Source organism: Anolis carolinensis, chromosome 2, assembly GCF_035594765.1.
Source record: "Anolis carolinensis isolate JA03-04 chromosome 2, rAnoCar3.1.pri, whole genome shotgun sequence".
NCBI lineage: Eukaryota > Metazoa > Chordata > Lepidosauria > Squamata > Dactyloidae > Anolis > Anolis carolinensis.
The window spans coordinates 75,572,463-75,599,399 of record NC_085842.1 but is presented as its reverse complement, the minus strand read 5'-3'; the positions used below and the strand labels follow the sequence as shown (position 1 = coordinate 75,599,399).

The window sequence follows — 26,937 nt, the reverse complement described above, 5'->3', positions numbered from 1 at the left end:
TTTCTCTTTATTTGAAGAGAAGTGTATCAGGGCAACAGTTTGCGGTCCTCATAGCAATACAGCTAGTTCTCTGTATCCACTAACTTTGTATCCATGGATTGAACCATCTATGACTTGACATTTAAAAAACATACTTAAAACCATTTTACTATGCCATTTTATGTAATGGGACTTGAACATCCACAGATTTTGGGTATGCACAAGGGGGTCAAAGCTGAAACCAAACCTCAGCAGATATCAACAAACCCACTTTATTATTTATATGATTTTAAAATGTGAAACAGTACATTTTCCGGGTATTTCTTTTTAAATATGTGATGTCAAGTATGTTACATAGTTGCTGTTTGTATCAGATGATTGTGTAAAACTATGTATTATGCCCAGAATCTAAAATCATGTAGCTGCAGAAACTGTGCTTCTTTGGAGTGGGGGGCTGCAATATTTACTAGATGCTACATTTTCCATACTACTAAATGTAGACAGACAACACCATTTACTCTTACCCTGGCATCATAACTTTAGAAGCCATTTCGGTTTTGACTGAAGGTGAGAATATGACTTTTTTGTCATTCCCACCTGAAACACAAAGTTCACTAATAGTGAATGCAAATAAATATACTGTACAGTATTTGAGCTAGATGGTGTTAGCTGGTCTTTGTTTCTATTGAAAGAATAGAACATTGTGATGACAAGCCTGTCTCATTGATTTCAAAGGGAACAAGGTACCACTGAGCTAGCCTGACCTCACTTATTGAATTTTCATATTGGTGCTGAATTTGTCAAAAGATGTTTATAATAATGTTTAGATGTAAGATTGATTACTGTTAAGTCAATCTTTTGGTATGGTGGCTATACAATAATGACTTTCTACATTACTTTTTAAAATATACTTCTCTGAAAATGTCCAAAGAAATATAAAAAGTAACAAATGGATTATGTGATTTGCCCGCTTAACATCCTAGACATGTTTTATGCTCCTCTGAATGTTGTTCAACGGAAATAAATAGGCATTCCTTGATATACCTTTCACGTCTTATTTCCACACATCTTTTATACCACTTTTTGACTTGCATATTAAAAGGAAGTGTTGGAAAGAGTAACATGGAGAATGGCCCTAAGAATAAAACTTCACCAAGGGAGTGTCACAGTCATACAATGCGCCTGTTTATCCCCATTCTGTTCTGGGGTTCATGGTTTCCCAGGGCAGCCACTAGTCGAGCAGGAAGTAGGAAGTCGGACACTGTCCAGTTCACAGCATGCTTTACAATGCATTGCAAACCATGACGAGAAGGATAAAAGAAACACTTGCCCTTGCCAGTTCTCTAGAGGAGACAACCGCTTACTATTTTTGAGGACTTGAATATACTTCTGGCATTTTGGAATCTGTGAGTCCATATATCAATATCTGGAATGGAGGTTGTATTCTCTCAATCTAGCATTGATTTATGTTTTCTTGTTTGTGAAGATAAGCTCTTACAAGAGGAAAGATTTAGAGATGCTGGTTACTGAAGACATTGTTATTTTAATAATTACTTGCATGATTATTTTTGTTTAGTCAAAAGCTTTCAGTAATTTCAAATGCCATTTCTTATATACAAATAATTTAAGATTTTTAAATCTTATTTTCTACTTCCTTAAGACCTTTGGTTGTCAGCTGGAAAACCATCTGGTTTATTTAGATGCCAATCAACAATTCATATATTGTAACTTTATTTTGGCTTCCTATCCCGATAGCATTTATGTATACCTAGTGTGTGAGAGTTTCATCTTGCCTATTTATTATCAGTAGGTTGGAGGAAGGCAGTTTTTTTTCTATGTGTTGTTAAAAAACAAGCAAACATACAATCTTTATGGAGATATTTTTCATTGAGTTGAATGGAAGGAATTGATAATCCATGCTATATAATATTTTCATTTTTTCTTTTGTGAGAAATCATATAATTCTTTAATCCTAGAATAAATTCTAGAATAGATTCTTCCATTATTTTAGAGCACATGATTTCTTCTGTTTTGATAGGATATGATTGACTAATTTTTAAATACTGGTCAATTAATTGTCCCTGGATGTTTTTCTGAGAGAAGCTATTTTATCAATAGCTTTTGTAAACTTTAATTGTAAGATGTTTCAAGGTTTTTTAAAAAATGTGACAAATATGTTTATCAATCATTGTGGCTCTTGTCTATAGTTAACCACAGAACAGCCTTTCCTTGGGGGTCAATTAATAATATTTCATCAATGACAGAGTGTAAACTTAACCCAAAAAGCTTCCTAATAGAACACACTGTTTCCCTTGTGTTCATAATAATTCCTCCAAAATAGGAACCTAAACCTAATGAGAGTAAACTGTCAAATGAGGGGAATGTATACAACTGTTATTTACCACATTCCCATTTATTCTATCCATCTCCTGAAAGCTCAGTTTAGTGCAGTCTTATTTATGTGTGCTTTCTACATAAATGTGTATTCCAAGCAGGTTATAAATTTCATTTAAGAACAGTAAATAGTAATTCCCCTTATGTGGAGTATGTCATATTAAATCTGAAGGTTGTTTCTAAATGAACTCATATAGAATTGCACTGCTAGTTTACAATATTCATAAAAATAGTTCTTCAGAATGAAGACAAGTAAGGGATGCAGTGTACTGGGAGGGGACATAATCCTTTAAAAAAGGAACAGAGTAAGATTTGAAGCAATGTAACAACTAGGTACAGTAGAGTCTCACTTATCCAACATAAACGGACTGGCAGAAAGTTGGATAAGCGAATATGTTGGATAATAAGGAGGGATTAAGGAAAAGCCTGTTACACATCAAATTAGGTTATGATTTTACAAATTAAGCACCAAAACATCAATTTTAACAATAAATTAGACAGAAAAAGTAGTTCAATACGCAGTAATGCTATGTAGTAATTACTGTATTTATGAATTTAGCACCAAAATATCACAATGTATTGAAAACATTGACTACAAAAATGTGTTGGATAATCCAGAACGTTGGATAAGCGAGTGGTGGATAAGCTACTGTACAATTAACTACAGAACCAGTCACCTTCATCCAAACAGCACAAAATACTTTCATACATTTTAGTCTTATTCTTCATGAGTGACCACAACTCCCCATCTATAACATGAGGTAAAAAAAGGTAAAGGTTTCCCCTGAAGTTAAGTCCAGTCATGTCTGACTCTGGGGGTTGGTGCTCATCTCCATTTCTAAGCCGAAGAGCCGGCATTGTCCGTAGACACCTCCAAGGTCATGTGACCAGCATGACTGCATGGAGTGCCGTTACCTTCCCACCGGAGCGGTACCTATTGATTTACTCACATTGGCATGTTTTCGAACTGCTAGGTTGGCAGGAGCTGGAGCTAACAGCGGCTGCTCCCGCAGCTCCCAGGGTTTGAACCTGGGACCTTTCGGTCTCCAACAACATGAGGTACATCACCACATTACCAGGGATATAATATGTCACTAACCTTTGAAGGAAGCAATAAGTAATTTTAGTCTTTATACTGTGAGAAAGGTTTCAAAAACCAGTTTTCAAATCCTACACTTTTAAATTTATTCTGCACAGAATTATCTCATGGTTGTTTGTGCAGAAAATTATATTTTCTTTGAGAAAACAACATTTTCTGCAGAAAAGTAATATTTCTGTGGAGAAACATTTCCTGGACCCAGATCACAGTCACACACTTTTCCTCTCAGGTATGATAACAAAAGTGCATTTAACATACCATTTAGTGTAACCCTTATATTTGAACCTACAAAGAAGTGTTTCATCGAAGAGTGTACCAGATAGGAAAATTATGTTCTGACTTTAAATTTAGAATGTGAGCCTCAAGGGTTGTGTATGGTGGACTATGCTCCATTACTTCTGGCCCTCTCCAGACACCTCATAGTATATGATTCCAATATGCAGCTTGCATTTAGCAGCAGTGACTATAAGTATCTTTCATGCATAATGCCAGAAAGCTTTATTTCTACTGAAATTGTATGCCAATTTGCTTTGGGATCTATGAACCTGTTAAAAATCTGTGATCCTCTGGGAAGGGCTTTTTCTCTGCCCCACCACCTGCTCAAGCATGCTTGGTAGGAACAAGCTGTTTATGGTAGCTGCTCCCAGACTCTGGAACTCCTTTTCAAGAGAAACCAGGAGGGCCTCGTTCCTGCTGGTCTTTTGCAAGAAAGTTAAGACATTTGTTTGCCATCAGGCATTTGAGGGAGGACAAGGAGTACACCACCAAGGAGGTGGTGAGTAGGAGTTGGGGAGGACATTTTAGTTTTAAATTTAATTTTAATTGTACAATTATTCTTTTTGTATCTTAACTGTACTTTAACTTGTATTCATGATACAAATATTTTATTGTTTTCTTAATTGGGGGTTGAATTTGCCATGTTTTTAAATTCATTGGGCTATGTCATGTTATTGTAAGCCGTCTTGAGTTCCTATGGGAAGGAAGGAGGGGTAGAAATAAAATAATAATAATAATAATAATAATAATAATAATAATAATAATAATAATTCTAAGTTTTGAAATATTATAAAGGTATGAAAACTTGGAAAAGATAATGATGCTGGGGAAAATGGAAGGAAAAAGGAAGAGGGGCAGACTAAGGGCAAGATGGATGGTATCCTTGAAGTGACTGGCTTGACCTTGAAGGAGCTGGGGGTGGCGATGACCACCAGGGAGCTCTGGTGTGGGCTGGTCCATGAGGTCACGAAGAATCAGAAGCGACTGAATGAATAAACAACAACAATGATTCTTGTGGCCTCCAATCAAAATGGTTTTCACTGTTTTTTATAACACATCATAGAGCAGTTCAGAAAGCCAGCTTCTACCATCTTCATTAGCACCAGTTGTGTAGAACAATTCATATGTTGTGACTTGAAGGATTAACTCAGAGACTATTGGGACAGAACTTTAGTGTAATGGTTTGGGTGTTGAACTAGGACTCTGGGGGACCAAAGTTTGAATCTCCATTCAACCCCATGGTGACCCTGGGAAATCACATTCTTCCAGGGGAAAGTGATGACAAATTGCCTTAGAATAAATCTTGCCAATAAAACTCTCTAATATAATTGCTGCAAGTCAAAATCAACTTGAAGGATGCTTTGCTGTTCACATGGTTTTTTTTTAAAAAAAATAGCCAATTTTGCCCTAAGCAACTTCCCTTGTTCCTTTGTCTTAACTTACAATTAAGGTTGTGACAGATGAAAGAAGAAAGGTTTTGTCTTTTTATGCCACTTTCAGTCTTCAAAAACTTGGTTTGAGATACCCGGGAAAGAATTGTGATCCTGAAACAGAGCTTGTTTGTGGGCTAAAGTTCAGCACCTTGGATAGCTGATACTGAAGGGAGGACTTCCACTAGAGAGCAATCTTTCATTGTCTCTCTCATCTTTGAGTGAGGCACAGAATAGAATATTTCCTGCCACTGATTCAAGCTGTTTGTTATTTTCTTTGTATGTAAGAAACCTCTGTTGTTTTTAATCTTGTAGTTTCAAATAAAACTGATAGTTTACCTGATTAATAAAACATTAAAAAATGCCACAATTTTAGAGACACAATAGTTAATTCTATTATTGCTTATTATTTAGCTTCTTTTCATTACTAAGTTGAGAGGTTCTATTTTTTCTGAACCCAAAACATTTATATGTATAACTGGTGTAGAGGCTAGAGGCTAATACAAGTGATAAAAGTAGGTTTACTGTGAAAAAAATTGTTCCCTAGGCATTTAAACCTGAAAGGAATAGATAAGTGGTATGAAATTCTCTCTCTATGAAAAAGCATCATATATGTTCTTGAATTGCAATTCTGAAATACAAAGTTTGTTTCTCTGAGCTACATTCCAGCACTCAAAATGTACTTATGGACATATCATTGCACCATGTCAAAGCAGCAAGAATTGGAATTTTATTCATTAGCATCATATTCAAGGAAGAAACTAAATAATATTGAATGTCCTGGAAAACTAGAAACCCATCATTTGATATGGAAAGAAACTGGCAGAATTGAAGAAAAGGAAACCATGATGTGGACAATCAGTGGACAAGAATAAAGATGGGAGAAAACTCAGATTCATTTGCTTTCTCCAAAGTCCACCTTCCTTTTCTTCCCCTCCTTTATTTGTTTAATGGTTTGTTTCTTCTCACACTGAAATTTCTACACTTTCAAGCATTTTCAAAAAAGTGCATATATATTTTTATTATAAACATGTACTTTATTGTATATACTACACAATTTTACCCACTGGCTTAAGCACTTCTCATTTACATATATTTTTGCCATTTGTCATACGCACAAATTATTTCTCAGAAACACCATTCAAGCCTCACAACAATTTGAGTACTTGGCTAAAATGAACCTTTTCTCACAGCAAATCTTCAAGGGTATGAACATGCTGCTTTAGTGAAAATTGCAAAGTGCAACAAAATTTCTTTTGATGCCTAGATAAGACTCAATTTATTCTAAAATATATAAAACATACATTCATGTGATTGCCCTCTAATGATCAGATGGTATAGTTCTGTGGTTAGTTTGTAGTTCCAAAGTAGATTCCAGAGTAAGAATTATATACAGTACAGAATACGTTACCGAACTTACATTGCAACACAAAATAAAGTATAATAGGAAACCCTACTGAAATTAACAATTCCTTATAGAGACTTTGGATGATTTGAAGTATCATCTCTAGAAATTTGCTAGGTCCTTCAGCACAATTTTGGGAGAAGCAAACCATAGAATCCCCTGGAGAACCTAGCAAATTTCTAGAGGACATATTTTGTTGGGTGCGGGTAGGTGAAACCATAGGTTCAGGGGTCATAGAGTAATGAGGAACCAAGACAGAACCAATAACTGTTTCATCATACTAATATAGTCTACTTACCTTATGAGTTATGACAATGGAACTGTTTCATTTTCCAATCTAATTAAATTTCATTCAGCTTAAACATTCCGAGATCCAGCAGTACTCTGGTGAAAGAAAAACCTCTGCCCAGTCCCAAACACCTGATATTGCCAGATTGCACCCCAGCAGCCAATTATTAATCCGTTGAGGTCAGGGAAACCTTGGTAATGTCTGGCAATAGTTGTGCATCATAAGAAAGGGATGACTGACACCTTTCTGAATCTCTAGCAAGTACTCTTGATATGCTGTAGCAGTTTTTTAAGGATAACTTTCCAGGGTGTACGGGAAATGTTTACCTTGTACCAACTACTGGTACAGTAGAGTCTCACTTATCCAACACTCACTTATCCAACGTTCCGGATTATCCAACGCATTTTTGTAGACAATGTTTTCAATATATCGTGATATTTTGGTGCTAAATTCATAAATACAGTAATTACTACAAAGCATTACTGCACATTGAACTACTTTTTCTGCCAAATTTGTTGTCCAACATGATGTTTTGGTGCTTCATTTGTAAAATCATAACCTAATTTGATGTTTAATAGGCTTTTCCTTAATGCCTCCTTATTATCCAACATATTCGCTTATCCAACATTCTGCCGGCCCGTTTATGTTGGATAAGTGAGACTCTACTGTACTATCTTTGCAGCCATTCGCTACAACTGTTTCTTTCTTTCTTGGAGCCTTATTGCAAACAATCAGCTGATGGTTCACTGACCAGCAGTGACCCACAGGCTGCTACTTTGAAGAAACTATTCTAGGATGTACTGAAGGTGAAGGAGGACAATGGTTAATCTCTTTTCTAATGACCACTAATTGGTTATGGTAGCATATCCTAACACAATAAATCTACAATTTCTTAAGGGGTGGCACTGCACAAGGATACATTGGATACCTCCTTCTACAATGTCTCAACTGTCTGCTGTACCATGATATGTCACCTACAGGATTATCGCCTGAGGCTGCAATCCTGTGCCATCTTAGCAATAAAACCAATTAATTGCATATAGAGCTATTAGCTAGAACCTGTACTTTCTGAAATCTTGCCAGGGAAGTCTTAACAATTGCCACTTAAATGTTTACATATTGTGGGTTTTAAACTAACATTTTATAGTGATAAAAATTCCTGCACCAACATTTATGATTGATACCTTTACTGGATGTCTCTTAAAGTAACATTTTAGCTGTTTTAAGAGCAAAGCCAGTAACATAAATCTGGCCAAGATTTATTGATGTAAAATACATTAAAAAGCTATATAGGAAAGTACAGCTTACAAATCTTCTCAATAGAAATAAGCAAGAGCCTTTGAAGTTGGCAGTCCCACAGGCAGAGAAGGCTTTCTTGTCTGTGCCCCTTTCAAGTTAATATTCAGAAAATATGTTTGCTGGTTTTGCAAAAGGGCCTATTTTCAAATAGGTTTTCCAAGACTTTTGAGGCAACAACCAGCATTTTGACATGAACCAGAAAAATCACAGGAAACCAGCATACCAGTGTGTGTGTGTGTGTGTGTGTGTGTGTGTGTGTGTGTGTGTATGTATATGTGTGTGTCTATGTCTAACTTGCTATATCTGTAATTTTTGGACAATTTCCCAGTTTTATAGTGAACTAGGTGAAGCTGGTAAAAGGCATTCCAGGCCATTTGCCTTGGAACATAGCAATAGGGCTGGAATGGATCCAGGAGTGCCCTCATCAAGCTAGAAACCTGCTCCTTCAGGCAGAGTGTGATCCTGTCAAGAACATGCAAGATCATCAAACCACCAACTATCAAAACTGCTGCCTTACACAGATCCTTCGTTCTGCCTATTATAGCCTCCAGGCTCCTGCTGAAGTTTGCCTTAAACAAAAATAATGTATTTTTCTTTTTGGAAGGCATTTTAGACATCTAATGCTGTGGCTTTAGAAGGACCATGACAGTCATCTGTTTCATTATTGCAGCAGGGCCAGACTAGTGGGCAAAGATCCAGATCTCTGTAGCTTGGAGGGCCCCAGATGCTGTCATGATATTTGCTCTTTTTAAATTTAGGCAAGGGCAATTATATACACACTAATGTTCTCTCCCCCTACACTCTTTCCCCCTCCCTTCCAAACACCACACTCAGATTTCCCACTCATATGAAGCAGCATACTCTCTCTCTCTTCCAACAAAAAGTCTGCTAGAAAAAATGAGATATTTATTTATCCTTTGTGGCATATGAAAGTTAGACAGATTTATTGTGGCTTCAGTGTCCATGAACAACTGTGTTATATTTGTGCTCACCTTCATGTGCCTGATCAAATGGGTTCCTGTCCATGAAAGCTTATGACATAATAAATCTGTCAGTCTTAAGAGCACTTCAATCTTCATTGTTCTTCTGTTATAGCTGTCCCTGTGGAGTGTGATGTTTCTCAATAACTCTAATTTAATGCTACTTGCTAAAGTAAACACCTAACCGACAGTTAAGATGCTGCTAAATATCCCTCTCAAAATATCCCTCATTCTATTCACTTGTTTAACCATGAATGGAACGTGGAGATTTAGCTCATTCCAGTGATATCTTATCACAAAATTAATCCTTGGGTGCAAATTAGCATAATATACTTAAAATAATTAAGATAGTTAAAATAATAACTTCAGTGAAAATAAGGATTAAAATAGGAGCAGAAAAATTCAAACTATATGTAAAAACAAGTTGGTTAAATTGCAGAGGAGCAGATAAAGTCTTTTAACACAGTAGTGAGAGGGAAAAACATAGACTCTAGTAAACAAAAGATGCTCAATAAATGGTTGATGTTTCACACAGTGACAAAAAGATACCAACTTAAGGTGAAGTGTGGCTTTCTGGGAGTAGGAATCCATCTCAGAGTGACCACAGAAATGACTCCCCTTCGCACTTCTTCCTGCTGAATAAAACATGTAGTCAACTATTAGTTCAGTCATTGAAACTGCTGTGGCACCTCATGATTCAGTTATCAGGTACTATAGCTTTGTGCTGGGCTAAATGGCTTATTTTCAATATCACATATTATATAATAATCTCTTATTGCTATGCCATGTAATATCTCACATCTATGTTCTGGGTGCTGCTAGTAAAGTGGCACTCGCTCACGCTATTGTGATCTCACAATCACATTGTTTTGTATGATTTATTATGCCACATGTTGTGGTGCTAATTTGCACCCAAGCATGTTTGCTTACTGGGCAGCATGGAGCTGACAGGATCAGACTTTAACCTTATTAATTTACTAATTTAGTTCTCTGCTGTGTTTGTGCTCTGCTTTTCCAAATGAACTATGTTGCCTTTAAGCCATATTGTTCCTATAGACTGATAACTGGAAATGCTACCCAAACATGCTGGCATTGGTAAGGCTAAGTTAAGAGTACATATATGCTTACCTGGCAGTAGATGCCAATAAGCTTTAATAATGTTCAAGGAATTTAGATTAGCTGATCAGTGGCAAGGACCCTCCCTTAGTCTATTGAGAGGGGTGGGAAACCACATCTCTTTAAACTTCCGTTCAAATTAGTCATTTCACTGTCAGATTGAAATAAGTTAATTTGATTATATAGATCTTACTAAAATATATTTTTCATCTGAAATATATCTTTGGCATGCTTCCCTTCTTTATATTCATTCCAATATTTAGTACATTCATAATCTTACCTATCTGAATGCTCTCTGGTTATGATGCAATATAATTTGAAAAATGGAAAATAATTTGTTACACATTGTTACTGTGAAATGGATGACTTCCAGACCAATTTTATGGCATGAGTTGAATATCTTACAGGATATCTATCAGGATCAGGACACACTCCTCTCTAATGTCTTCAGTCACTCTCTAATAGCCTATGGTTTTTCATTTCAAAATTTTGGAAGATCATCATGGTCCATGATCTTTAAATGGCTTTCATCTTATTCATGTTGGAGATATTTTAGGTCAGTTTCATTATAAAGCTAAATTGAAAATATGCTATCTAAATAGTATTGCAATGGTTCAATATTAAGTAAAATTCTACTTCTAGAGAGCTGTAAAGAAGTTTATTCTATTCTACTTATAATTGTGATGTTCTGTGTGTCATGGTTTATTAGAATGAAAATAATCACAGTGTAATCAAGAACACCTACATTGTGCTATGACTGGATCCCAGCAGTTGAGTCCCTCCTCAACCATGAAAACCCATTGGGTAACCTTGGAAAAGTCACATATTCTTAGTCTCAGAAAAAAACTGTGATATAGTGACCTTAGGGTGTACATAGGTTGACACATGGTTTGAAGGCACACAAAAACAACAAACCTTTTGATAATTTCTTCAATGCATGACATGCATTTAATTCATCACTAAAATAGGAAAGCCACATGGAAATCACAGTAAAGTAAAGACAATTTTGAGTAATTCCTGAAGTTTGGGGAAGAAAACTTTGAAAGCATTCTTTATTTTTATAAACTTTTCTTGTTTGCCTAGAGATCTATAATTGCTATTCCATCCGGCTGCAATTAGCCACATGTAGTTGCTTTCCCAGGAAACATTTTGTGCTGAGACTTAATTAGGCTTGCTGATTAAATGGCAATGAAGTGTATAATTCCTTGCATTATGTAGGAGCATTCCACCTGAACAATACTTTCAATAGTGTTAACGTTAATGCTATCAAGAGACTACAAAGGGGGCTAGTGTTGGCTACAGCTAAGTACAGCGGTGTTTTCTATTTTGTCTCTGTCTTTCTATCATCTAACAGCTTCATTTAGTTCCAAATCTTACTTCATGTTAGCTAGCATGACAGGTCTTCCCCTTCCTTTCTCTTTTTACTCTCATCTTCTCAGTTGCCTGAAATCTTCCTTTGAAGGGTGTGCCATCCCTCTGAAGGAAGTTTTAGAGATATATAGTGCGGTAGTGGAGGTTGCAGGAAGAAGAAAATATTGCCCTTTGGGTTCTTTTGATGAATATAGTTCCATCAATACAGTGATCAGATGATACAGGCCACGGTGAATCATTATAATAGGATCTGCTCCACTAAGTAACTCCAGCATTGTGACCCAAACACTTTACCCTAGAAAGGATCTCAGCCAGGCTGGTGAAGTATGGAAGATGAAATGAAGGAAGGTTGCGTATCTGTTAGCTGGATATAGCAGCAATGCATAGTATAGTTGAAACCTGCAAAGTATAATACAAAATCTTAAAATATTTGGTTTCCAATTAAAAAATACTTTCAGAAACTTTGAAACTTTAAAAAGAATGTTTTTAAAAAAATTTTGTTGTTATTTTATTGTTTTATAACACTCCTCCTCACCCCTCCTTGTACATGCAATTTATACAGCAAACTACAGAAGTTACATTTGAAATATCAATTTCAGTCATAATTTTTCCACTCCACATCTTAGCACAGTCTCATAATAATTCCTAACTGGTTCCCACATCCTCTTAATTATTGTAACCTTTTCAATTTTATCTATATTGATCCATTTGCAATTTGTTATTTCCACATTTAACATATTAACTATATACTTACACCAATTCGTCAGAGTCCTTTTTGTTTTATCTTTCCAACCCCTCACTAGAGTATCAGGCATGATGGGTTGACTTCTAGATATCAGATGCAGACAAGTGAGGGAGAAAAAAACATTCAGTTACTCTTTTTTTGCTAAAATGCTACAAGTTTGAAAGTCAACTTTAAAAAGAACGTTGACTTTCAAAACTTGTAGCAATTTAGCAAAAAAGTAACCGAATTTTTTTTCTCCCTCACTTGTCTGCATCTGATACCTAGAAGTCAACTGATAATGCCTGATACTCTAGAACTGACACTCCTGATCATTATTCCACATGCCTGTGCCACTTCCTTGGCCTGACCACAGCACAGGGCCTGACCACCCTCCTCCAAAGCTCTATGGCCCCATGCAAAAGTACTCCAACACCACAATAGGCTAGACTTCAGATCAAGGAGCTGCCCCTTTCCTACTTGATGAAGCCTGGAGGCAGTATAAGAGGCCCCAGTTCAGTTTCAATCATCTTTAGAGATCACTTGGAACTGTCCTTGGTGCTGCACATCTTTGCTTGCCCACAAGCACACTTAACTACCTTATTTGTAGACCAGTTATCAATACTAATGGCTGTTCTTTGTCTACTAAAAGAAACCAATCTGGGACTACAACTAAGGAGATATTCTTCACTCTGATCACATAACATTGTTATGAGTCAAGTTTTTTCATTTTCTTTCTTGCCTTCTTTTCTTTTTCTGTTTGATAGGAAATTCTGTCTTAGCTGGTCATGGATTTAGTGATTTTTTCCACTTATAAAAGCATTCACTGTAGCTTAGTAGCCTGAGGTGGAGTAATTTTAGATGTACTTTTCTTTCCCAAAAAAGGTAAACTTCTTTAGCAGGAAACTTATTCTGCTAAATGTAAAACCAGAGAAAACCTTGAAATCTCAGCCCCTGAATATTTTCAAGGAAGCTCAGGGTTGTGTTAGGCAGGGAGAAGGTTAGATGATACTGGGACTACTCTATCAAATCAAGTTTATAATTTTTGTATTTTGAAATTTTTACTATTGTTGCATTGTAACTGGCTTTTTATTAAGGATAGCATTGGTTTAAACATAGAAACAGTCAAAATTGTTTGTTTTCATGCAATAACCAGTGTCACATTGGTGAGGACGAGAAAGTCCTTGCTCTGGTTGTCCCCAGATTGTGGAACTCCATCCCACAAGAGTTCAAAGCCCCAAAAAGCAAACCATTTCATATAAGGGATGCTGTTTTACTATGCCATTATATATTATGTAACATGATCATCCACAGATTTTGGTATAAAGGTTCCTAGAATCAAACTCTAGGGGATATCAAGGCCCCAACTGTATAGGTCTTTGGCTGTTAACTAGGAGTTGCAGAAGAGACTTTTTTAAAAATATATTTTTATTGAAATTTTATTGAAGAGACTGTTAATGCAGATTATTTTTATCTTCATTTCTGCATTTTAAATATTTTAAACTGCTTTGAATTAGAATTTTAGTAGGATTTATTTAATTTAAAATATTTTATTATAAATTACCATAGCAGTATTTTGTTTTAACCCATGTTGTAAGCTGCCTTGGGTGCTACATTAGGGGAAAGGGAGGCTATAAATAAAATGAATAAGATTGCACCTGTATTTTTAATTATCTTAATTATGGTGAATTGTCTTAATTCAGCTATAAACACCAGAATTCTTTTAAGATATCCAAGCTGCTATGACATAACTGAATAAAAAAATCAATGTATAAATGTGTAGTCCTAAAATGTAGTATGAGAGATTTCCCAATTACGAAGACATTCACAAGTCTATAAATAAGAATACTTCCGACATTTTGTCCTCACCCACAGCCCAGGTATTTGGCATTAAAATAGCCTGACTGAAGTTTTTAGCCTAATCTTCAGTTGCTAAGATGATAGAGCTTTATCTCAATATTATGTATACAGTGCATGTGCTTTCCCTCTCCTTCTCCCTTTTTCTCTTTCTTTCTTCCTCCCATCCTCCCTTTCTGTTTCCCTAGGGACAGAGGTTTGAGGTGTGTGTGTGTGTGTGTAATCTTTTGTGGCAGGAGGAGGGGGATGACCTTGTGGGCTCCTTTCCAACTTGAGTGGGATCTCGAGTTGGAAAGATGAGCGCTTTGTTCAGGTATTCAGATTTTCAAGGTAGAGAATGAGTCCTGTCTCTCCGCAAACATTATTCTACAAATGGAATAAACATGTCTATTAGATTTGGCTTAGATACCTTTATATACTACAAAACATTACAGTTCTGTCTGCCCCCCACCCAGACCATGGAGTTCAGTTAAACCTCATCCAACAAATGGGGCCCTTTTACATTGAACATGAAGGAGTCTGGGCAGGGTTCTCCTCTCTGCCAAACTAAAGGATATACCATAATGATTACATTTTACTTGCCATAGCTGTAACCTATGAAATTCTAGGGTTTAAAACAGCTCCACTGGTTGCTGATAAGTTTCTGTTCACAATTCAAAGTGCAGGTTATCACCTACAAAGCCCTAAACAGTTCAAGTTCTGCCTATCTTCGTGACTGCATTTTCCCCTATGAACTGGCATGGACCCCAAGATCTGCTAGGGAGGTCCTTCTCTCACTCTCACCACTGTCACAAGCATGGTTGGTGGGGATGAGAGAGAGGTCCTTCTCAGTAGTGGCCCCAGCTCTAGAACTCCCTCCCCAGGGAGATTAGGCTATCACCCACTCTGTCTACTTTCCACAGAGACCTCAAAACATGGATGTTCCAATGTGCATTTGATAATGGTTAGGCCCCTGCCCATGAATGCCCAGCCTAAATCAACCATCAGATTGAACTCAGCACTTTACCCCCAACCCTGGCCCTATATCTGCTTCTTGCACAATGCCCATACCCAGTCCCCTCTAATTTCTGATTTGCCCACCATATGCCTCGTTCTGGTTATTGAGGTTTGCTCTGATTCGTTTTAATGATGCTTTTTTATTCCACTGCTTTTAGTTGTTTAATTAGATTTTTATTTGTTTATTATGTTTTTAATGTGGTTTTACTTGTTTTACTCTGTTGTTATTGACTTGGTCCCACTTGTAAGCTGCCCCGAGTCCCTTTGGGGAGATGATGATGATGATGATGATGATGATCATCATCATCATCATCATCATCATCATCATCATCATCATTATAGTTGTTGTAGTTTGGGGAGGCACTAGAATTCTAAATGCCTGTCCCTAAACTGCAAATATCAGGATAATATCAGAGTAGCCATGAAAGTTAAAATAGATCATAGTGTTATAGTTTTATAGTGTTAAAAGATATCTGTATTGGCAAATAGAAATATGTCTCAAATCATATACTTAGTTTTCAAAGTGGCACATTAACTTTATTTCTCTCTAGCTTTCAAGCCTGTATTTAATCCAGAGTTATGGGTTGCCTTTTCAGATAAACTGTTATTGGTTGCATTTAAAATGTATACAAAAAGCTTTAATTTGAGACAGCTCCTGTTTGACTAATAAGAGGTTATTTTCTTTAAATTGCCAGCCCCTGCTTACATGTCACTAAGAATAAGCAAACATATCTTTCTTTAGCAGTAGGTGCATTGCAACCAGATAAGTAATCAAATGCATTTTCACTACAGAAAAAAAGACCCAACACATTATGACACCTATATATTAACACATTATACCAAAATGATATTAAGGCAATGTCAGTAGGCAGACATTTTAGAGTGTGGAAAACGTTTACAAATACTGTTCTGTTTTTTTTTCCTGTCTTTTTTTTCGGGGGGGGGGGGGGGGTTATCTAATACATTCTCAGGATTTGGTAGACGGATAAAGAGACAGAATTAAACAAAAATAACAAATGCTGATATGTTCTTATATATAGAAAGATCAGGTCGAGATTGAAATTCCTTTTTTAATTAGACAGTAATACTGATGAGTTAAAGAGCATAAATGTTAATTGAGAATGGATACACAAACAGTGTATTCTTCTAGTGAATGTATAACCTGAGTTTTCTTGAGGAATAATTTCAGCTTAGCAACTAAAACTGTATGCCTTGTTTCATGCAATTTATTCAGCCATTTTAAAATCTTTCATACATTGGTAAAGCAGAGTGCCCCAGCAGAATTACTGCTAACTTTGTTCCTCAAAATGAAAAGGGCCCAAAGAATTGTTCTAGGAAGATGCCAGGAGGTGGTCCTGGAACCCATTAGGTCCAATCTTCCCATGCCCCCAGCATGACCCTGGATTGGCAAACTATGCAAGGCTGAAATTGATGTAGTAAACCCCACCCAATGAAAAAATATTTGCAGGGGTGGAGGCTGTCTTCCCATTTCCTACTAGTAAACTAGTGTATTGTCCTCCCACCTCCAAACTTGCATAAGAATACAGTTTGTATTTTATCAGGAAAAGAAAGTAGTGTTTTTACAGGCCTTTTGAGATTATTCATTTCAACAACCTAATTTATACATTAAAATTACATAAATCCTTGAAAACACGCAGGATTACCTAGAATCCTGATTTACTTCTCACATATATCTTCCTTATAAGTGCTTCAAATGGTTATCTATGTGTCAGACTTGAACCTGTACAACTGTCACATGTTCTACACTTGGCTTTCTTGAAGTGGAACATAATATAGAAATCATATTATGTGCAAGCACCTTCAAGTTGGCAGTGGATTCCATGAATTTCAGAGGGCTTTATTAGGCAACCAACACAGCAGTTTTAAAAGAATTGTGCTGACTGTTAATACATGTCCAGTCTGATTTTGAAGATGTAGGTGATGCACTCCAACGACCTCATCAGACGAGTGTAAATTTGGCGACATGCTCCACTTTGCCTTCCCTTTAAGCATGGAGCCCGCCAGCTCCCATTACTCGACACACAACTACTTCCGACAGGGCTCCGTGCTTAAAGTGAAGGGGAGCATGCCACCACCAGGAACAATGGAGGAAGCCGGTAGTCAACGCTTCCCACTGTGGGATGATGAACTGGGTGAGTTGGGTAATGTGGGACATGTCGTGACAGGTTTCCCACACTCCACAATGTGCACTGCCAGAATTGCCATGATGCGTGGCGATTCTGGCGGCCTTTGTGATGAAGTCACAAGTGCTAAAGTGCTTGGCACTTTGCTATTTCATGTGGCATCCTCTTCTTAAATATACACACCCAACCATTAACACAAAGAGCCCCCGGTGGCGCAGTGAGTTAAACCACTGAGCTGCCGAATTTGCTGACCAAAAGGTCGGTGGTTTGAATCCAGGGAGCGGAGCAGGCTCCCTCTGTAAGCTCCAGCTTCTGCCAACCTAACAGTTCAAAAACATACAAATGTGAGTAGATAAATAGGTACCGCTCTGACAGGAAGGTAATGGCACTCCATGCAGACATAACTGTCACATGACCTTGGAGACATTTACAGACAACGCCTAGACTTAGTGTCAGGGGAAAACCTTTACCTTTACCTTACCTAACCATTAACACTTTTTGTTTGATTTCTGACTTAACATTTCAAATTTGCTACAAAACACATTCAGAAGGCCCAGTTCTCTTCTCAGTTCACTTTATATAATAATAATAATAATAATAATAATAATAATAATAACAACAACAACAACAACAACAACAACAACAACTTTATTTTTATACCCCGCCCCATCTCCCCGAAGGGACTTGGGGCGGCTTACATGGGGCCTAGCCCAATAAAACAATCAATATCAGTAACATGACTATAAAACAATTATACCAGTAAAACATCAATAGCAATAAAACAATCGTTAAAATCGGCAAGAAGCATACAAAAAACATACAATATTAAAACAGGAGACTAATTCATAAAATCCAGAACAGAATGTGCCGGTAGAAATGGACAATAAAGTGCAAAATAGCATTGGCAACATCTCGAAATGGGGGCTATTATAAAATGGGCAGATGGATCAGTCCAACATCAAATTAGATATCAAAGGCCTTTTGGAAGAGCCAGGTTTTTAAGCTCCTACGAAAGGAGAGGAGGGTAGAGGCCTGCCTGATCTCTCTAGGAAGAGAGTTCCAAAGCCGGGGGGCCACGACGGAGAAGGCCCTGTCTCTCGTCCCCACTAACCGCGACTGCGAGGGAGGTGAGAGCGAGAGAAGGGCTCGAAGGGCATATCTTAGCTTGTGGACAGTGGAAATCAAGCCCATTGTACAACTGTGATCAAGATTCTATCTCCCAGCTCTCCACAGAGCTTGGAAACATTTTTAATGGAAACTTGCAAATCGATTCTGGAAGTTATAGTCCAAAATGTAAGTTTCCTAAACTGTAATACTGTACTTATACTAGGCTGCTGTAAAGCTAAAACATTGTTGTTTTCAGATGGTGCAGACTGCCTAAAGCGGTTTCATTTAGGCTTTATCTCAGCCTCTTTTTAATCTTTCCTGGGCCCACACAGCTAATTAGATAACCTGTGACATTCACTACCTGTCACACTCAAGGCAGCAGAGCACCAAGAACCATACACGGAGGCCAATAAACTATCTAATATCTTTATTAAGGAAATATATAAGAATAATAAAAACAAGTAGAAAATGTAGTCCAGAAGCAGACCTTTCAAATGAGGTCAAATATAGTCCAGAAATAGTTTGTCCAATAAATGATATTAGAGTCCAAAGATAAAATCCAATAAACCGAAACACACACTATTGCCAAGCAATAGTGTGGGGAATTGTCCAGGGTCTTTCAAGGTCCAAGGTAAAATCCACAACAAGGTTGGAAACAAAACTTGATTCTAGGAACAAGGTCCGTGACTATGAACAAGGCAAGGCAATTCTTGAATACTTGAATAAGCAAGGCAAGGAAACTGGATTTGCGGACTTTGCGAAGTCCACACAAACACGATTTCACTCCTGAAGCTGCTCTGTTGTCTCCGCACGGAATCAACCGTGCCAGGCACCTTTAACTGGGTCTTGTTTTCCCGCCAAACAGGTGTCCAGCGTTCTCTTTCCCTAGAGAACAAGAAACGAAACCCAACTGTCCAGATGTGAGACTCCCTGGATTTTCCCAGGGGAAACATGGCTAATCAGTGTCTTGTTTGGCTGCAATTCTTAAGCTCCTGCGAACCCGCTCTTTCACTCCCCTGTCTGCAGCAAAGGACTGTCTCCTAGCGAAGGGAGGTGAGAGCTGCTCAAGGTCTGTGTTAATTGGTTCTTGGGCAAGAACATCAACATCAGGCATCTGGAAGGATTCCGGCTGTTGTTGATCCGGAGAAAACCCCATGTTTTCATCCTCATCTGCCACAGGGACACTAGGAGCGGGACTACAAGACCCATGAGGCATCACACTACCTCTTGATTATCTCTGTCCAATTAAAACAAAGATCTTATCCACAACTCTACTTGGAGTTCAGTACAAATTGTAACCATCATACTTGCCTCAGCCAGTGCACTTCCAAGAAGGTCTATTCATGGTCAAGCTAACAAATGAGTTCTTGTCTAGACTACAGTTGTGCAGTCATTTCCATACTTCTTCTATTGATATTAATAATGTGATATATTCTACTGATTTGACAAACAAGTAACCCCTATACATGTCTGTTCCTAAGTAAGACTCATTCAGTTTACTGGATTTTAGGTGGTATGTAAAGAATTACAGAAATGAGAAATATGGAATACAATTGATAGTTAACATCTTGTTTAGAAAAGTGTCTGAAATTCATATTGTATGCACAAAGCCCAGTTTTTTCTCTACAGAATTGTTGTAGGAACTCTGAAACGTCAGGTGAATCATTTACATGGAACCTATGCCAGGAAAAATTCTGAAGACCTCTAATGATGCAGTGTGTCAACATGTTGGCTATTTGTACATTTAAAAAAATTGAAATTAACCACCAGAAAGGACACAATTTTCTGCTAATGGGCATGTGCTAATTTCTATGTATAGATGCAAATTTAGAAATAATTACCATGGTGGAAATTAAAATACCCTCCATTTCATGATAGTGGGAAAGACTTGACCAGGTGACCCTTGTGTCTGCTGGCTTGGACTTCTGTTTTGTTGCTAATTGTTGCCGGGCAACTTTAGGGGATGTGCTCTCCATTCCTATGGTTCTTTATCTTTAAATTGGACATGGACCAGATGGCCCCAGCAACAAAGGATGCTTTCACATAGAGGAGTCTTCTCTATAAAGGAGGACACATGGCTACCTATATATAAACTATATTTTCGTGGCATTTCTGTATTGAAAGTGAGAATAAAACAAATTTATTTCACAGGCTAATTTATTATGCTGATTAGTTCATTCACAAGTGCTGCACCATAACAACCAGAAGCATCTATCCTCCCCCAGAGAGAGAGGAAAATAATCCCTTTTTTGAAAAATACATTCAACAATTTGCTATGTGAATTTCTCAAATGCCAGATAAGGGCATGTAGAAGAAAGAGGTTAGGGGAGAAAAATACATTATGCAAGTTTCCATTTCAGTTCTGCTCAAACTCACCATGTAATGTTCAGCTTTTTAAAATGTATGAATTGTGTATTTTGAAATACTAATTTGTTGCTTACTTTATTCTCATATTCAACAATAGTCATCCTCTAGTCTAATGTACCTTCTAGAGAGTGGAGCATTTAATAAATCTTCACTTAAACAGAATCATGTTATCAGGCTGAATATAATAAATGTTAAACTTCCATGAACTGAACATTGAATGCATGATATATTTTAATAAACCAAAATATTTTAGACAAAGAAAGGAAGAAAAGGTGTTACACTTTCTATAGTATTTGAACATTTTTTCTATGACTGATATATGTGTATGTACACACACACACACACAAACACACATACACACACATATACATACAGTTTATATATATCACAAAATAATTGGGAATTTATACAACTGTCCATATGGGTCCAAATGAGTGACTGAAATGGTGACACCTTTGCTTTTCTGATTGTGTTTGTCTTCAGACTATGTGTGTAAGGTATATATGAAGTATAAATGAATTTTCTGTTTAGGCTAGCAGCCCATCTCCAAGATAATCTGATTATGTACTTATATATATAAAAAAACCAGGTATTAACAATTCTAAATTATTCTGGTCCCAGCATTTTGAATAAGGTTACTCAACCTGCATCACCAACTGAAGTAATTAACATTTGACTACCATAAAGACAACGAGAAAGCAGTAAATGGAATTGTGTGAAATTGTTTAAACATATCAAGAAATAGGCAAAATTTAAGACCCTATTATAGTGACATGGCAGTAAAGTAGGACACTTCTGATTGTTAGTTATTTGTGGAGCTCAACCACACTGATCATTTCAAAAGGGTCAGCCTTCAAGCCTTGCTTTGGAGTTGCTCAAGCTCCTCTGTCCTGGTTGTTCTGCAACCCATGATCTTATGGTAACTCAGCATTGTCTTCAGAGAAGAACTTGAGTTTTGTGCCCATCTCAAGGAAGATCTTGTGGCTCTCTTTTTGTTAGACACATTTCCAATGTTTTGGTACTAAATAATGAGCCACACGTATTTGTATGTAAGAGGCAGGCAGCCTGAACAATTGCTCCTATTTTCCTTTCTTGAATGCCTGCAAATTTAATAACAATGAAAATCTCATTTACTTCTCCCTGGAAAGATGCCTTCTTCAGTGGAGAGGTCACAGAAACTTTCTGTGAGATGTTGAGATATGTACATCCTTCTAAGATAGCCCACATCCCTGGATTATCTTCTGCTGCATAGGCTTGTGTTTTTAGAGCAAGGATCAGGAAAAGCCCTGCCCGCAGACCACCCTCATGGCCCCCAATGCATATGGGCAGCCCCCAACATGTATTGTTTCTCCAACCTGAGTTGTAAGAAATGTTTGCTAAAAATGACTTCCATTTAAATAACCCCAAGGCCTTCCAAAAAGATATAGAAGTGCCAAAAATGGCAACCGAAAGTGACATCACATCACTTCCAGTTCATCCAAAATACATGGATACAGCCCATGTAAAGGTTGCAAGATGACCTTTGCCATCACACAATTGCCTAACAGATAAAAATAAAGTGCCATAGAGCTATAGGTTACTCTTCTTTTTTTAGCCAAGCAAGGATGCTTACATTCGGAAATATTTTCAATAGGATAAAAACTTTTATATTATAAAGTGGTATAATAGGCTCTAGGAAATTTTGTTATATGATAGCCATTTTCTCATGATTTTCTAAAGCATCTTCAGATAATAAACATTTGAGGATTCTTTTTTTTTGTTGAAATGTCTCCAGTCTAGTACACATTGGCATGTTATTCCAGAAGACACTGCTGATGGACACTGTGCATTTCAGATACTTCAAAGTAACAGAGTAGCTTCAGATAAAATCCTGAATAGCAAGCTACTGGTCTTCTTCCTTTTTCGCTTTTCCCTTATCTGACCTCCATTTAAGACTTCAAAACTATCTAAAATAGGAGATCAGTCATGATGAAATAAGTAATGAGATCCTTGGAGCATTCCCTCTTTGTTCCAGCGTCAGCTGTCAGCTCTCCCCGAAACAACACTGAAAATGCTTGTTTGAAACTTTAAGTCCACACTTTAAGGTTTACCTTGTGGTTACCTCTCCTTGGGATTAAGATCCATAGGGGCTCTTCGAGATGTACCATCTGTGACACTTGAACAGCAATGGAGTATCATTTTTGGAAACAATCCCACAGTTATAAAATTGCCATTATTGTAAAACATCTGCCATAGTTCAAACCTCAAGAAATTTTAAAATTATGATGTAAGGTGGAAAGAGTTTTGCATCTGTTGAATAATTTTAAAGATAATTTCTCTCCTTCTGAATATAACGGGATTTACCTTCCTCTGGTTGTGGAGGAGGAACTATGCATTTGAATTGTGTTATTATTCCAGTTTTTATTTCCACAAGTTGTTGCATGGTTTGCATATGGCTTGTTGCTGTATCATGTGAGTGGCTTTTGATATAGGCAAATTATGTGCAAGTTAACATAGGAGAAATGCTTTAAAAATTTCCAGGGTCTTCATATTTGTCAATGTTCTGTTTCCAGATCAAGAAGTGAACAGTTTTTTTTCTTCTGGCATTGCTTAATTATTTCAGATGGATGTTTAGACATCTATTCAGGGTTAGGCTTGCTTACTGGAATGGAGGGGATACAAATATTAAAATGAAAAGTAAAATTACTTTGTTCTTTAAAATCTACCATGACACCTTGGAAAAAGAAATAATACAGATGGAAGATTTTAAAATAGGTCATTTGTTCAGATGATGATGACGACAGTGACATGGATAATGACTCTAACTGCATAATTTAGGTCAAATATGTATTACAATTCTCATATCTTTCTTCAACCCAATGAAATGCAGTTAGTCACAGAACCTCACGTAACCATGATAGTGAAATCTGACAAAAGTCTGTACTTCAAATAAATAAACAAATATCATTTTGCATGGCTGCAGTTCAAAACACAAGCTATATGAATTACTAGTGACGTGGACAGCCACTTATATAGCCAGTTCATCAAAATTTTATTTGTAGTTTAATAGTAAAATTGCCATTACACCAAACAGAAGGAGAAGAAGCTTTCCGTGATGCAGAGCCTCTGAAACTAGAGTTTCTAATGTCAACAGTATTGTCCATTTGATCAAGGCTATTTCAGAGAAGGAGTTTCGGAACTGCTATATTCAGTCATGTAAATTTTTGTTAGAACACCCATTTATTAGAGCAGCTTACTTTGAAGGGAGATTGCAGCAGCTGTAAGCTCTGTGGAGTGTCCTGTTAAAAATAACTTGAGAAAAAAGAAATGTGTGTTGCTTTGTCAACATATTAATGAAATTCAATCAGCATGCAAAGCAAAAGACTGCCATTTTTCACCTATTGACCTCTTTCAAAACATAAAAACTTATCTTGAGCTCCTACTTTTTGAAGTGAGATGAAAGGCAATGCTTCAGTTTATCTCTTACCTTCAGAGCAAGCTTACTGATTGTTTGTCCTTATCACTTGAAGCCAGAAACTTAGAGATTGCAAGACACTTCAGCTGCACACAGTTTTAAATTCCTGATTTGGCAGGAGGTGGAGATTTCGTGTTTCCATTTAAACTGCTTTCATTTCAAAATGAAATCCCATTTAAACCCAGAGGTTTGGATTGAAGCCTGAGCATCAAAAGAAAAAGAAAAAAGAATTTTGGGTTTAACTTGAATTGGTAGCTGAAAAGGTAACAGTCACATGTAATTGCTTTTCAGTTCTTCTTGCTTTGTGTTCCGACCAAATGAAATCACCCAAATTCCCTCCAAAACATCTAATACAAGACTGTCATATGATTTAATTTATTGTCTTAGTCTCACCCCATAGAAAACTGTAGAAAATCCCCATAAAAACCATCTTCCTTCCCACAAAGTGAATAGCATCAGTCAGCATAGCAAATAAAAATGCTGACAACCAAAATTACCACAGGGCTGGAATATTCAGGACAAACCTTTTAACATTTCACAGATGAAAATGGAGACAACAATATTGCTAGGAGAGACTGCAGCAGTTTGCTTTTGCTCATGTCTACAGGGAAGGACAAAATTCTGCCTTTTCCAACCCTGTGCCCCACTGAATTAACAAAGAACCTTCATTCTGAATTCACTTTACAGCATTTGAAATCAGCTGAGGATAAAAGGGAATCTGTGATGATAAATATAAACTCACAAATTTTCAATACAACTGAAAAAGAGAACTAACCAGGATTATAGTTTTAAGAGAGTTGAGGGACTCATCCACTGAAGTTGAATAGTGTAAAATTCTAGACAGATAAAAGGAAGTATATATTTGCATGACTCATAACAATAGAATGGATGAAGTGTTGAAGTGAAGTGATAGCGATAGTGAAGTGATAACTCAAAACGCTTTAAAAGGGGGATTGGACAACATCCTGCAATAATTGCTATATATCCCATATTGCACCAGAAACAATAAGACTTTGTGCAGTGCCAGGCCCATAGCAAGGATTGTTCAGCCTGTGCAGTGCTGAACAGGAGGAAGGCTTACTTGGGGAAATAGGTAACAGGTTGGCCACTGTGAGAACAGGTTCATGTACTGATCCACCATGGCTCTTCTTACATGTTCAAGAATCACATTAGCCCAGAATACTACACACTAATTGATAGTGATTCCAATAGTTCATGTTTTTCACTATTTTCTGCAATGTATTGAAGAGGAATAGCATTGTGTAAGGTATAGTGCTATTCTTGCAACTAAGATGATTTCAAAAAAGCAAATAGAGAGCTAAAATTTTCCCCCAGAAAACAAAGTTTGTTTCTGAGTAACACATTCACTGGACAAGGCAGCAGATATTTGTTGTTGTTTATGGATTCCTTCAAGTCATTTTCGATTTATGGTTACCCTTAAGCAAACTAATCCTGAGGTTTTCTTTGGCAGGATTTGTTCAGAGGTGGGTGGCTTTGCCAAGGTTTCCATGTGCAATTGTTTCCAAAGTTGCCAGTGGGTTTCCACGGCTGAGTGAGGATTTGAACCATCATCTCCACATTAGGTATAAGTTTTCTCTTCTTCATCTCTGACAGAAATGTTCTATGAACTATTGTGCAAGACCTAATAGAGCTTCCCTTTCAAAATTCAGTGGTGTTGTATATCTATCAAGAAACTATAGACTCTTTATTTACAGAAAAATGTATAGTCATTTCTGGAAATCTTCAAGGGATGTGATTATCAGTCAAAACAAATCATGACTTCATCTACATCTTGTTTTAGCCTCCTAAGCACTCTAAATGAAATTGGGACCTTCTACAGAGATTGAATAGACAACTTTAAATCTAAAATATCCATATCTTTAGAATATCCTTCCAGAAATGTAGGTGGATACAGAAGACTGAGGTGCATCTCCCAAGACTTTTCCCTCAATTTCCTTTGTCAGATAAACAAAGAAAATAAGAAAATGTTGGTGTTGCCCCATTTCTTGAGGACATTGGAGTTCTAGATGATGCATTAAAAATCTTTGACAGCCACTTATATCTCTGCTGATTAAGAATATTTTAACAAAAGGAAATCTCAATAATATATTTAAGAGTGGAATGAACCCAGGGAATTTTGAACAGCTGGAACTGTGCAATAACTTGTTCTCCTAAATATAATTTTGTCTTCCTATAATTGTCTTCCTGTAATTCTTCACACTCTGAACTTTAATGAACAATTGTTTGTCTTTGCCGACCTGCATACCCAGGGTTTACATATACAGTTCTTACAAGACTGGCCTCAGTTCTGTTAATACAGCGCAGCTGCACATAAATAATTAGGCATATATTATAAAGAATTTTATTTCACAGTCATAAGAAAAATGGCTAGTTGGAATGGTTCTCTTTGCTGTCTTTTAGCACCTATATCAAACCTGGAATAATTGCATTTGGAGTAAGGCCACTGTTACTACTATCTCTTAAAGATATGATAAAGTATAATGGGAATCTTATCCTAGAAATGTTAATTTTGGGACTACAGCACCCAAGTGTTTTTGTTTTCTTTGTAGCTGCATATCACATATTGGACATCTGTGATGGTCAGGGGTAGTACCTGCCCTCATGCTTTCAGTGTTAATGTTCTTATTAGAAA

The 26,937-nt window shown here is 36.9% G+C and overlaps 1 protein-coding gene across 7 annotated transcripts in view; it reads left to right on the top strand.

Moving 5' to 3' along the window:
• The window catches only part of slc6a1 (solute carrier family 6 member 1), a 118,975-nt gene that overhangs the window by 21,376 nt on the left and 70,662 nt on the right, over nt 1–26,937 (top strand). Inside the window, exon 1 of one of the 7 annotated variants that reach the window (XM_062969997.1) lies at nt 1,255–1,385. The exons of 3 other annotated variants lie outside the window; for them this stretch is intronic. The gene's annotated coding sequence lies outside the window, so the exon portion shown is untranslated. 3 more of the 7 variants (XM_062969998.1, XM_062969996.1, XM_062969999.1) reach the window with 3 other exon arrangements.